This window comes from Salmo salar, chromosome ssa02 (genome assembly GCF_905237065.1).
Source record: "Salmo salar chromosome ssa02, Ssal_v3.1, whole genome shotgun sequence".
In the NCBI taxonomy this organism is placed as follows: Eukaryota; Metazoa; Chordata; class Actinopteri; order Salmoniformes; family Salmonidae; genus Salmo; species Salmo salar.
In genome coordinates, this window is record NC_059443.1 from 4,908,491 (window position 1) to 4,922,045 (window position 13,555).

General features: G+C 45.2%; 1 pseudogene; it reads left to right on the forward strand.

Moving 5' to 3' along the window:
• Positions 1–4,188: 4,188 nt before the first annotated feature.
• LOC106573058 (CCN family member 3-like) lies at positions 4,189–13,330 on the forward strand (annotated as a pseudogene).
• Positions 13,331–13,555: the final 225 nt, after the last annotated feature.

Consider the following 13,555-nt stretch of genomic DNA (forward strand, 5'->3'; position numbering starts at 1 on the left):
AACATACAGAGGGCTAGGTCAGGGCATCAACATACAGAGGGCTAGGTCAGGGCATCAAAATACAGAAGGACTAGGCCAGGGCATCAACATACAGAAGGACTTAGGTCAGGGCATCAAAATACAGAGGGCTAGGTCAGGGCATCAACATACAGAGGGCTAGGTCAGGGCATCAACATACAGAGGGCTAGGTCAGGGCATCAACATACAGAGGGCTAGGTCAGGGCATCAACATACAGAGGGCTAGGTCAGGGCATCAACATACAGAGGGCTAGGTCAGGGCATCAACATACAGAGGGCTAGGTCAGGGCATCAACATACAGAGGGCTAGAAAATGTATTTTCTATTCTATTTACATTCTCAATTACAATACAATAATATTTGACATTTCTCCAAGTTTGTCTCCCGGTATGGATGGCTTTGACGTAGAGTTGTCACGGTCTCGCTCCAGAGGAATGCACCAGACCCAGTCAGCAAGCACACAACTGTGAAGTCTGACATTTCTCAACTTCCAGAGCGAACACTATTTGACCAGCAGTGAATCATGTCACTGGCAGCAGCAGAGAGAGCTGCTCTGAATCTCAGGTCATTAATAAGATGCTTTTCCAGCAGCTGCTCTTTCTGGCGGGAGCATGAATAGGGAGATCTGCGTCCCAAATGGCACCCTATTCCATATATATATATATATATATATATATATATATGTGTGCACTATGTAGGGAATAGGGTGCCGTTTGGGACGTAACCTAGAGATAGAAGGATTGGATGCAGCATGCATTGTTTTAGGTGTAGGGGAGGTAGCCGGGATATTTCATTGATTATTATGACCGGTGATAAATGGAGAATGGAAACAGTGTTTCATGGAAAGAATGGGTGGAATGCACAGCTGGACTCCAAAATAGGAATTGAATCAAACCTTAGTGTTATCTGCAGCTGCTGTGACTTAGCCTATCAAATCTAGCCCTGTATTAAAGGGTCAAAATGGATACGTGGAAAATCAACAGTTTACATATCGACATATCTGAATTATGAATACAAAGCACTAGAGCCCGAATGATGTGTCGTTTCACCCAAATGATCGTTCGTGTAGTGTATATCAATATATATCAATAATTCCAGCGATAACCGACGTATTCGGCGCACATGACAAATACATTTTGATTTGATTTGATTTTGTTCACTAAATTGGATGACAAAAGGGAATCTCATGGTGGTCTGAACACTGGGTCATTCTCATGATGTGTTCTTGTTATTATTGTTATTATTGCCATAAAAGAAGAAATCAACCTTTGAAGCGTATTTCTTGGACAATTGGCTCTTTTCGACAGCAATTTCCGAGAACTCAGTGTGGAAAATGTTTCACTTTTTCATTTCCCCAACTGTAAAACAGTATGTCGGCAGATACCTGTATATCGCTACCAGTAAGTTTTGTTCCTTCAAAGATCAGAATCAGACCCCATAAAACATATTGGTCGGCCACTACAAAGCACACTGCACAGCCACCATTCAAAGTACGCTCATCATGCTGACTTATAGGCACACATAGTGTCCCAAATGTCACCCTATTTGCTACATAGTTCACTACTTTTTGACCAAGGCCCATAGGGCCTATAGTTCCAAAAGTAGTGCACTATATAGGGAATAGGGTGCCATTTGGGACACAGGAAATGCTAATGAACTTGCCTGAGTCTTACATTACACTACCAAGGTCCTCAGTGACGTCCACACTACACAGACCAATACTTTCACAACTGGCCAAGTCACCATCTCCAACTGGCCAAATCACCATCTCCAACTGGCCAAATCCCCATCTCCAACTGGCCAAATCCCCATCTCCAACTGGCCAAATCCCCATCTCCAACTGGCCAAATCACCATCTCCAACTGCCCAAATCCCCATCTCCAACTGGCCAAATCCCCATCTCCAACTGGCCAAATCCCCATCTCCAACTGGCCAAATCCCCATCTCCAACTGGCCAAATCCCCATCTCCAACTGCCCAAATCCCCATCTCCAACTGGCCAAATCCCCATCTCCAACTGGCCAAAATCCCTGACACAAATCCCAACAGTCTATGTGTCAGACAGAGGGGCGTCTAAAGAACATGCCCAGGCTTAACAACACTAGAAGACACTGGGGTGCTGTTTGAGACTCAGACATGGTATTTTAAAACACTGGCAAACACAGTGGTGATGTCACACATGTGGGCTGATTCAGCCAGATGCCTCATTTGTCCTACTTCAGGCAGAGGCCCCCACCACACCATAACTTGTTAGATAAAACCCAGATGTAGTAGCCATCTAAGTTTCCCCCTAGATTTGTAATTATGCAGCCAGCAAACGTTCCAAAGAGAAACCTCTTGCCCACTGACTGCTGACTGACATCTAAGGGACCACCATCGTGGAAGAGGGGCTTTACTGGTTTATCTATTCCGCAGACAAACTAGATTGACCAGTGTGATATCAATTCTGCAGCCAAACTAGATCGACCAGTGTGATATCAATTCTGCAGCCAAACTAGATCGACCAGTGTGATATCAATTCTGCAGCCAAACTAGATCGACCAGTGTGATATCAATTCTGCAGCCAAACTAGATCGACCAGTGTGCTATCAATTCTGCAGCCAAACTAGATCGACCAGTGTGATATCTATTCCGCAGACAAACTAGATCGACCAGTGTGATATCTATTCTGCAGCCAAACTAGATCGACCAGTGTGATATCAATTCTGCAGTCAAACTAGATCGACCAGTGTGATATCAATTCTGCAGTCAAACTAGTCGACCAGTGTGATATCTATTCTGCAGTCAAACTAGATCGACCAGTGTGATATCTATTCTGCAGCCAAACTAGATCCAGCAGTGTGATATCTATTCTGCAGCCAAACTAGATCGACCAGTGTGATATCTATTCCGCAGACAAACTAGATCGACCAGTGTGATATCTATTCTGCAGCCAAACTAGATCGACCAGTGTGATATCAATTCTGCAGTCAAACTAGATCGACCAGTGTGATATCAATTCTGCAGTCAAACTAGATCGACCAGTGTGATATCAATTCTGCAGCCAAACTAGATCGACCAGTGTGATATCAATTCTGCAGCCAAACTAGATCGAACCAGTGTGATATCAATTCTGCAGCCAAACTAGATCGACCAGTGTGATATCAATTCTGCAGCCAAACTAGATCGACCAGTGTGATATCAATTCTGCAGTCAAACTAGATCGACCAGTGTGATATCAATTCTGCAGTCAAACTAGATCGACCAGTGTGATATCAATTCTGCAGTCAAACTAGATCGACCAGTGTGATATCAATTCTGCAGCCAAACTAGATCGACCAGTGTGATATCAATTCTGCAGCCAAACTAGATCGACCAGTGTGATATCAATTCTGCAGTCAAACTAGATCGACCAGTGTGATATCAATTCTGCAGTCAAACTAGATCGACCAGTGTGATATCAATTCTGCAGTCAAACTAGATCGACCAGTGTGATATCAATTCTGCAGTCAAACTAGATCGACCAGTGTGATATCAATTCTGCAGTCAAACTAGATCGACCAGTGTGATATCAATTCTGCAGTCAAACTAGATCGACCAGTGTGATATCAATTCTGCAGCCAAACTAGATCGACCAGTGTGATATCAATTCTGCAGCCAAACTAGATCGACCAGTGTGATATCAATTCTGCAGTCAAACTAGATCGACCAGTGTGATATCAATTCTGCAGTCAAACTAGATCGACCAGTGTGATATCAATTCTGCAGTCAAACTAGATCGACCAGTGTGATATAAATTCTGCAGTCAAACTAGATCGACCAGTGTGATATCAATTCTGCAGTCAAACTAGATCTATTTTAATTCCAGAGATGTAATGAGCACAATAATGAAAATCAGGGAACAGAGGAACTAGTTTGAAGTAGGTTCATTTGAATGATCATGAAAAATGTTTATTATTGATATGAATAGCAGCAATAAAACTGTCAAATGAGCTTATGTGTCCTAAATACTAGTAACGTAGCCTTCCTCTGTGTGCGAAGAACTCAGGATCTAACAGGAAAATGTGAGTCTCATCCTGATCCAATCAGATGTCAGAATTCCCAGACTCTACCAGGGCCAGGGGGTGATCCCTCCATCATCCCCTTCCTCCATCCCTCCTCCTTCCCCTCCTCCATTCCTCCTTCACGCGTCACCGCGTCGTAGACAGGACCGTTATAAATGGCTCTGCACACACTTCTGAAGCACGCCAAAGGGATTTACAGAGCTTCAGCAAGACACAAAGGAGGGAAAATTCTACGAAGAGAAAACTACCTTTCACTGAATCAGGATGTCTAAGCTTGCAGAGAGAACCCTTTTCATTTTCTACATTTCAACACAGGTAAATAAATTCAGTTAACGTTACAGAGTAGGCTCATCCAAACTACATTATGTGAAGAATATGAAAGCAAGGAGCAACAACTTTGAAAAATCACATTTGAACACAGTTTTCCCTTTTTTCCCCAGATTTGCTCCCAGATCTTGGCGCAGGTGTGTCCGACAAGGTGCCTATGTCCGCAGGAGCCTCCGATGTGCGCCCCCAGGGTCCAGTTGATTCTGGATGACTGCGCATGCTGTCTGGTCTGTGCCAGGCAGAAAGGAGAGGTGTGCTCGGAAATAAATCCCTGTGATACACACAGGGGTCTGAACTGCGACTACACGGCCGATGTTCACCAGAGGACAGGTGTCTGTGTCGGTGAGTCATTTGTTAATTATATTGAACAAGTGATGTCCTAGTGTAGGTGTCAGAGCAGGGTAGATTCCCTGGCCTTGTCTCAATTGGATTTGCTCAACTCCTGCGTACATCTCTCCTCTGTACTCTCTCGCCTCCTTTTGAAAAAGGTCAAAGGTAATCGAAGTGTGGCAGCGGGGACCCGCCCCTATCTAAGAGCTATTGATGATGATGATGATGATGATGATGATAACAATTTACATTCATTTGAAGACACAAACACTTAAACATCTGACATTTTGGATTTTATCCAGATATGAGTATTGGAAATTAAAAATGTTAAATAATGATTTGTGCTTTTCTTGTGTCCTCCTCTCTTCCACAGCTCACGAGGGAGACATCTGCCTGTTGGACGGTTCAGTGTACCAGAACGGGGAGACCTTCTTCCCCAGCTGCAAGTACCAGTGCACCTGCAGGGACGGTCAGATCGCCTGCGTGCCGCGCTGTAACCTGGATGTGATGCTGCCGGGCCCTGACTGCCCTCTACCCAGGAAGGTGGCGGTCCCAGGGGAGTGCTGTGAGAAGTGGGTATGTGAGCCCCAACCAGAGGCCAGTGCCCTGGGCAGCTTCGCCATGGCTGGTAAGAACTCAGTCTCTCAACTCAAATAACATTTTATTTGTCACATGCGCTGAATACAACAGGTGAAGGTAGACCTTACAGTGAGATGCTTACTTACAAGCCCTTAACACTTATTTTTCTTAAAACTTCATTGTTGGTTAAGTAAAAAAAATAGATAAGTAAAAAATAACAATTAAATAACAAATAATTCTCTAGTGTACTACATAGGGCATAGGGTTCCATGTGGGACGCAGTTTCTCTCTCTACTTCTCTCTACTTCTGACGTGACTGGTACTCTGGTGCAAGCCACAAAGTCAAGAGACAGATTCTTGCATGCCTCTAGGTTGACCTGGCTGGCTCTGTGTGAAGGGAAATGCCGAATTGCCTCAGAGTACAGAGAGAGACTCACAGAGCAAGTTGACTTATCCCAGGAAGCCTCTGTGTAGACCTCTGTAGCCAAAACATTCCATTTCGTGTTCTCTGGAATGTGATGTACCTTGGATCGTTCTTAATCTGTGATTAATGGACTTTAGGCACATAAAGAAATTGATTCCGATAGAACTGTGAATTGGATTACCTGTATACCGATTATACACCAATGTAGGGGAATCAATTATGCAAACCACACAGATCCCAATACCAGCCTAACATAAGTCTCCTCTTATGCACTTTTGCCCAGTAATTCTTATGTTCATCAATCAATCTAGCGTGCATCTGTATTTCCCATGTCACAACATCTGTCTCATCCGGTGTGTCCCTCCCTGTCCTTCCGTACAGCCTACAGACAGGAGGAGACAGTGGGGATTGACTCGTGGGACCCCAGTACTAACTGCATAGAGCAGACTACGGAGTGGGGCGCCTGCTCTCGGACCTGTGGCATGGGCATCTCCACCCGGGTCACCAACAAGAACCCCCGCTGTGAGATGGTCAAGCAGACGCGTCTGTGCATCGTCAGGCCCTGCGACAAACAGCAGCAGCAGCAGAAGGATGTTGCTAAGGTAGGCTACTCAACCCACTGTCACTGTACTAATACCATCAGCTTCAGCAGAAGGATGTTGCTAAGGTAGGCTACTCAACCCACTGTCACTGTACTAATCCCATCAGCTTCAGCAGAAGGATGTTGCTAAGGTAGGCTACTCAACCCACTGTCACTGTACTAATACCATCAGCTTCAGCAGAAGGATGTTGCTAAGGTAGGCTACTCAACCCACTGTCACTGTACTAATCCCATCAGCTTCAGCAGAAGGATGTTGCTAAGGTAGGCTACTCAACCCACTGTCACTGTACTAATACCATCAGCTTCAGCAGAAGGATGTTGCTAAGGTAGGCTACTCAACCCACTGTCACTGTACTAATACCATCAGCTTCAGCAGAAGGATGTTGCTAAGGTAGGCTACTCAACCCACTGTCACTGTACTAATACCATCAGCTTCAGCAGAAGGATGTTGCTAAGGTAGGCTACTCAACCCACTGTCACTGTACTAATACCATCAGCTTCAGCAGAAGGATGTTGCTAAGGTAGGCTACTCAACCCACTGTCACTGTACTAATACCATCAGCTTCAGCAGAAGGATGTTGCTAAGGTAGGCTACTCAACCCACTGTCACTGTACTAATACCATCAGCTTCAGCAGATGGATGTTGCTAAGGTAGGCTACTCAACCCACTGTCACTGTACTAATACCATCAGCTTCAGCAGAAGGATGTTGCTAAGGTAGGCTGCTCAACCCACTGTCACTGTACTAATACCATCAGCTTCAGCAGAAGGATGTTGCTAAGGTAGGCTACTCAACCCACTGTCACTGTACTAATACCATCAGCTTCAGCAGAAGGATGTTGCTAAGGTAGGCTACTCAACCCACTGTCACTGTACTAATACCATCAGCTTCAGCAGATGGATGTTGCTAAGGTAGGCTACTCAACCCACTGTCACTGTACTAATCCCATCAGCTTCAGCAGAAGGATGTTGCTAAGGTAGGCTACTCAACCCACTGTCACTGTACTAATACCATCAGCTTCAGCAGAAGGATGTCGCTAAGGTAGGCTACTCAACCCACTGTCACTGTACTAATACCATCAGCTTCAGCAGAAGGATGTCGCTAAGGTAGGCTACTCAACCCACTGTCACTGTACTAATACCATCAGCTTCAGCAGAAGGATGTCGCTAAGGTAGGCTACTCAACCCACTGTCACTGTACTAATACCATCAGCTTCAGCAGATGGATGTCGCTAAGGTAGGCTACTCAACCCACTGTCACTGTACTAATACCATCAGCTTCAGCAGAAGGATGTTGCTAAGGTAGGCTACTCAACCCACTGTCACTGTACTAATACCATCAGCTTCAGCAGAAGGATGTTGCTAAGGTAGGCTACTCAACCCACTGTCACTGTACTAATACCATCAGCTTCAGCAGAAGGATGTTGCTAAGGTAGGCTACTCAACCCACTGTCACTGTACTAATACCATCAGCTTCAGCAGAAGGATGTTGCTAAGGTAGGCTACTCAACCCACTGTCACTGTACTAATACCATCAGCTTCAGCAGAAGGATGTTGCTAAGGTAGGCTACTCAACCCACTGTCACTGTACTAATACCATCAGCTTCAGCAGAAGGATGTTGCTAAGGTAGGCTACTCAACCCACTGTCACTGTACTAATACCATCAGCTTCAGCAGAAGGATGTTGCTAAGGTAGGCTACTCAACCCACTGTCACTGTACTAATCCCATCAGCTTCAGCAGAAGGATGTTGCTAAGGTAGGCTACTCAACCCACTGTCACTGTACTAATCCCATCAGCTTCAGCAGAAGGATGTTGCTAAGGTAGGCTACTCAACCCACTGTCACTGTACTAATACCATCAGCTTCAGCAGAAGGATGTTGCTAAGGTAGGCTACTCAACCCACTGTCACTGTACTAATACCATCAGCTTCAGCAGAAGGATGTTGCTAAGGTAGGCTACTCAACCCACTGTCACTGTACTAATCCCATCAGCTTCAGCAGAAGGATGTTGCTAAGGTAGGCTGCTCAACCCACTGTCACTGTACTAATACCATCAGCTTCAGCAGAAGGATGTTGCTAAGGTAGGCTACTCAACCCACTGTCACTGTACTAATCCCATCAGCTTCAGCAGAAGGATGTTGCTAAGGTAGGCTACTCAACCCACTGTCACTGTACTAATACCATCAGCTTCAGCAGAAGGATGTTGCTAAGGTAGGCTACTCAACCCACTGTCACTGTACTAATCCCATCAGCTTCAGCAGAAGGATGTTGCTAAGGTAGGCTACTCAACCCACTGTCACTGTACTAATACCATCAGCTTCAGCAGAAGGATGTTGCTAAGGTAGGCTACTCAACCCACTGTCACTGTACTAATCCCATCAGCTTCAGCAGAAGGATGTTGCTAAGGTAGGCTACTCAACCCACTGTCACTGTACTAATACCATCAGCTTCAGCAGAAGGATGTTCCTAAGGTAGGCTACTCAACCCACTGTCACTGTACTAATACCATCAGCTTCAGCAGAAGGATGTTGCTAAGGTAGGCTACTCAACCCACTGTCACTGTACTAATACCATCAGCTTCAGCAGAAGGATGTTGCTAAGGTAGGCTACTCAACCCACTGTCACTGTACTAATACCATCAGCTTCAGCAGAAGGATGTTGCTAAGGTAGGCTACTCAACCCACTGTCACTGTACTAATCCCATCAGCTTCAGCAGAAGGATGTTGCTAAGGTAGGCTACTCAACCCACTGTCACTGTACTAATACCATCAGCTTCAGCAGAAGGATGTTGCTAAGGTAGGCTACTCAACCCACTGTCACTGTACTAATACCATCAGCTTCTGCAGAAGGATGTTGCTAAGGTAGGCTACTCAACCCACTGTCACTGTACTAATACCATCAGCTTCAGCAGAAGGATGTTGCTAAGGTAGGCTACTCAACCCACTGTCACTGTACTAATACCATCAGCTTCAGCAGAAGGATGTTGCTAAGGTAGGCTACTCAACCCACTGTCACTGTACTAATACCGTCAGCTTCAGCAGAAGGATGTTGCTAAGGTAGGCTACTCAACCCACTGTCACTGTACTAATACCGTCAGCTTCAGCAGAAGGATGTTGCTAAGGTAGGCTACTCAACCCACTGTCACTGTACTAATACCGTCAGCTTCAGCAGAAGGATGTTGCTAAGGTAGGCTACTCAACCCACTGTCACTGTACTAATACCGTCAGCTTCAGCAGATGGATGTTGCTAAGGTAGGCTACTCAACCCACTGTCACTGTACTAATCCCGTCAGCTTCAGCAGAAGGATGTTGCTAAGGTAGGCTACTCAACCCACTGTCACTGTACTAATCCCATCAGCTTCAGCAGATGGATGTTGCTAAGGTAGGCTACTCAACCCACTGTCACTGTACTAATCCCATCAGCTTCAGCAGAAGGATGTTGCTAAGGTAGGCTACTCAACCCACTGTCACTGTACTAATACCATCAGCTTCAGCAGAAGGATGTTGCTAAGGTAGGCTACTCAACCCACTGTCACTGTACTAATACCATCAGCTTCAGCAGAAGGATGTTGCTAAGGTAGGCTACTCAACCCACTGTCACTGTACTAATACCATCAGCTTCAGCAGAAGGATGTTGCTAAGGTAGGCTACTCAACCCACTGTCACTGTACTAATCCCATCAGCTTCAGCAGAAGGATGTTGCTAAGGTAGGCTACTCAACCCACTGTCACTGTACTAATCCCATCAGCTTCAGCAGAAGGATGTTGCTAAGGTAGGCTACTCAACCCACTGTCACTGTACTAATACCATCAGCTTCAGCAGAAGGATGTTGCTAAGGTAGGCTACTCAACCCACTGTCACTGTACTAATCCCATCAGCTTCAGCAGAAGGATGTTGCTAAGGTAGGCTACTCAACCCACTGTCACTGTACTAATACCATCAGCTTCAGCAGAAGGATGTTGCTAAGGTAGGCTACTCAACCCACTGTCACTGTACTAATACCATCAGCTTCAGCAGAAGGATGTTGCTAAGGTAGGCTACTCAACCCACTGTCACTGTACTAATACCATCAGCTTCAGCAGAAGGATGTTGCTAAGGTAGGCTACTCAACCCGCTGTCACTGTACTAATACCATCAGCTTCAGCAGAAGGATGTTGCTAAGGTAGGCTACTCAACCCACTGTCACTGTACTAATCCCATCAGCTTCAGCAGAAGGATGTTGCTAAGGTAGGCTAGAATAGAAGTTCAAGAATAGAAGTTCAAGTTCAATATGTTGTTTTTTTTCGCCATTCGGACTAAATGCATTGCAAATCTTTCGACTAACAAAACTCACAAGAGCTCTGACAAAATACATGAAAGAAGTATTTCAGTGTTTCACCAACTGACAATCATTTCCCCCTCTAAATCCTCAGAGAGGAAGCAAGTGCCTGAGGATGAAGAAGGCGGTGAAACCCATCCGGTTCAGCTATAAGAACTGCACCAGCGTCCTGACCTACAAGCCCCGGTACTGTGGTGTGTGTACGGACGGGCGCTGCTGCACCCCCACAGCACCGAGACAGTGCAGGTGGACTTCCAGTGTGCTCGGGGTAAAGCCATCAAGAAAGCCGTGATGTTCATCAACACCTGCGCCTGCCACTACCACTGTCCCAGAGACAACGCTGTGTATCAGCCATCAGACCTGGTCTACAGCGGTTACAGGTTATAACACTGTCCCAGAGACAACGCTGTGTATCAGCCATCAGACCTGGTCTACAGCGGTTACAGGTTATAACACTGTCCCAGAGACAACGCTGTGTATCAGCCGTCAGACCTGGTCTACAGCGGTTACAGGTTATAACACTGTCCCAGAGACAACGCTGTGTATCAGCCATCAGACCTGGTCTACAGCGGTTACAGGTTATAACACTGTCCCAGAGACAACGCTGTGTATCAGCCATCAGACCTGGTCTACAGCGGTTACAGGTTATAACACTGTCCCAGGGACAATGCTGTGTATCAGCCATCAGACCTGGTCTACAGCGGTTACAGGTTATAACACTGTCCCAGGGACAACGCTGTAGTCAGGTGACTCTACACGTTCATGACTCTAAATGTTCTTGACAACATATCCCTGAAGGTGTATGGTTGGTCTCAGGAGGCAGAATCTCAATTGCATACTTATCGCGTCCTCTCTCCTCACCTCCTTCTCAAAACCCATTTCATGAGAAAGCCAGATGTCCCTCCCTTCTGACATTCTTTTCCAATGGGTTTTGAGAAGGAGGCGAGGAGAGAGGGCGCGAGGAGAGAGGGCGTGAGGAGAGAGGAAAGAGGACGCGAGGAGTATGTAATTGAGATTCTCACAGTCAGCACTTAGCTACCTTTACAGAATGGATGAGCATGCATTCTGCATCTGATATAACGGGAAACGTTGTGCTTTAGTGTATCACAACAACAGAGTTTTCCTTTTCTGCTTACTGCAAACGGTCTCAGTGATCATACACAGCTCCTGGGTCAGTTTTAGACAGCCTCTGACTCAAACGGCCTCAGTGATCATACACAGCTCCTGGGTCAGTTTTAGACAGCCTCTGACTCAAACGGTCTCAGTGATCATACACAGCTCCTGGGTCAGTTTTAGACAGCCTCTGACTCAAACGGTCTCAGTGATCATACACAGCTCCTGGGTCAGTTTTAGACAGCCTCTGACTCAAACGGTCTCAGTGATCATACACAGCTCCTGGGTCAGTTTTAGACAGCCTCTGACTCAAACGGTCTCAGTGATCATACACAGCTCCTGGGTCAGTTTTAGACAGCCTCTGACTCAAACGGCCTCAGTGATCATACACAGCTCCTGGGTCAGTTTTAGACAGCCTCTGACTCAAACGGTCTCAGTGATCATACACAGCTCCTGGGTCAGTTTTAGACAGCCTCTGACTGTCCCAGAGGTATTTCCGAAATAGCGGTTAGGCTACCTACAATCGTTTCAAGTGCAATGTATGCACGTCCAACAGTTTTCCAGCTGCACGTCACAAACAAATGTCTCATGAAAGCAACACCTGCTCACTGTTGTATTTGTTCTGGTGAAAACCTGTGTTTCTATTCCCCTCATTCCACTGACCTTTGACCTTTTAGATGTTTGCAGACTCTTGCCCTCTCCCAGGCTCTCCAGTCAACCTGGTCTTGGCCCACACAACAGTCATGTCGACAGCCAGGTCAAAGGTTGTTCTCATAATGTACTGCCGCTTTCTACAGCCAGCCTGTAAGTCTCCGCTCTTGGACCTCTAGCCCCGCCCCGTACACTTCAGACCTGGGTCAAATACATGTGTCAAATACTTGAGATGATTTAACTTGACCAGTGTGCAGGCTGTGGGTTGAGTTGGCAGTTTATGAGACTATTCCATTGGTTCCATTGTACAGGGCAAGCTAAGTCAAGTGCAACTCCAAAGTCTTTGGCATATATATGTCACCCAGTTCTGGTATACTGTCATTGACTGCAATGCAATGTAGATTCTCCTAAAACAGGATGTTAATTTTCTACTCCTCTACGGTCTCTTCCAAAGGCTTGTATCCAGTCGTCTCTTGTAGAAAGATACAAGTTATGTAAATACTTTACTGTATAGTTGGCACGAGCGTGTATTAAATACACAGTGTCTGTATGTCTTTGTAAACCTAATGTAAATATGAATTCTATATAGTGTCTGTATGTCTTTGTAAACCAAATGTAAATATGAATTCTATATAGTGTCTGTATGTCTTTGTAAACCAAATGTAAATATGAATTCTATATAGTGTCTGTATGTCTTTGTAAACCAAATGTAAATATGAATTCTATATAGTGTCTGTATGTCTTTGTAAACCTAATGTAAATATGAATTCTATATTGTGTCTGTATGTCTTTATAAACCAAATGTAAATATGAATTCTATATAGTGTCTGTACGTCTACTCTGGTTGTGTTTTGCCCAGCCTTTTCGGTCATTATAATAATACTGTACTTACTCATGATTTGACATTAAATATGTATATTTTCTATAACTTCTGATTTGTTTCTCTTTATTCCAACCATCATGATATACTGTGTAGATAGATTGATGGACAACAGTTGATGTACATTAAATTGACCACCTTTCATATAAGGTTAATGCATAGTTTAGTGACAACCCGTCGAATGAATGCGACATAACATGCTTTATGACTATTAGAGACTATGGTGCGTTCTAACTTCCAACACTCGCTTCTTTTACTAGTCAGTGAAGTTAC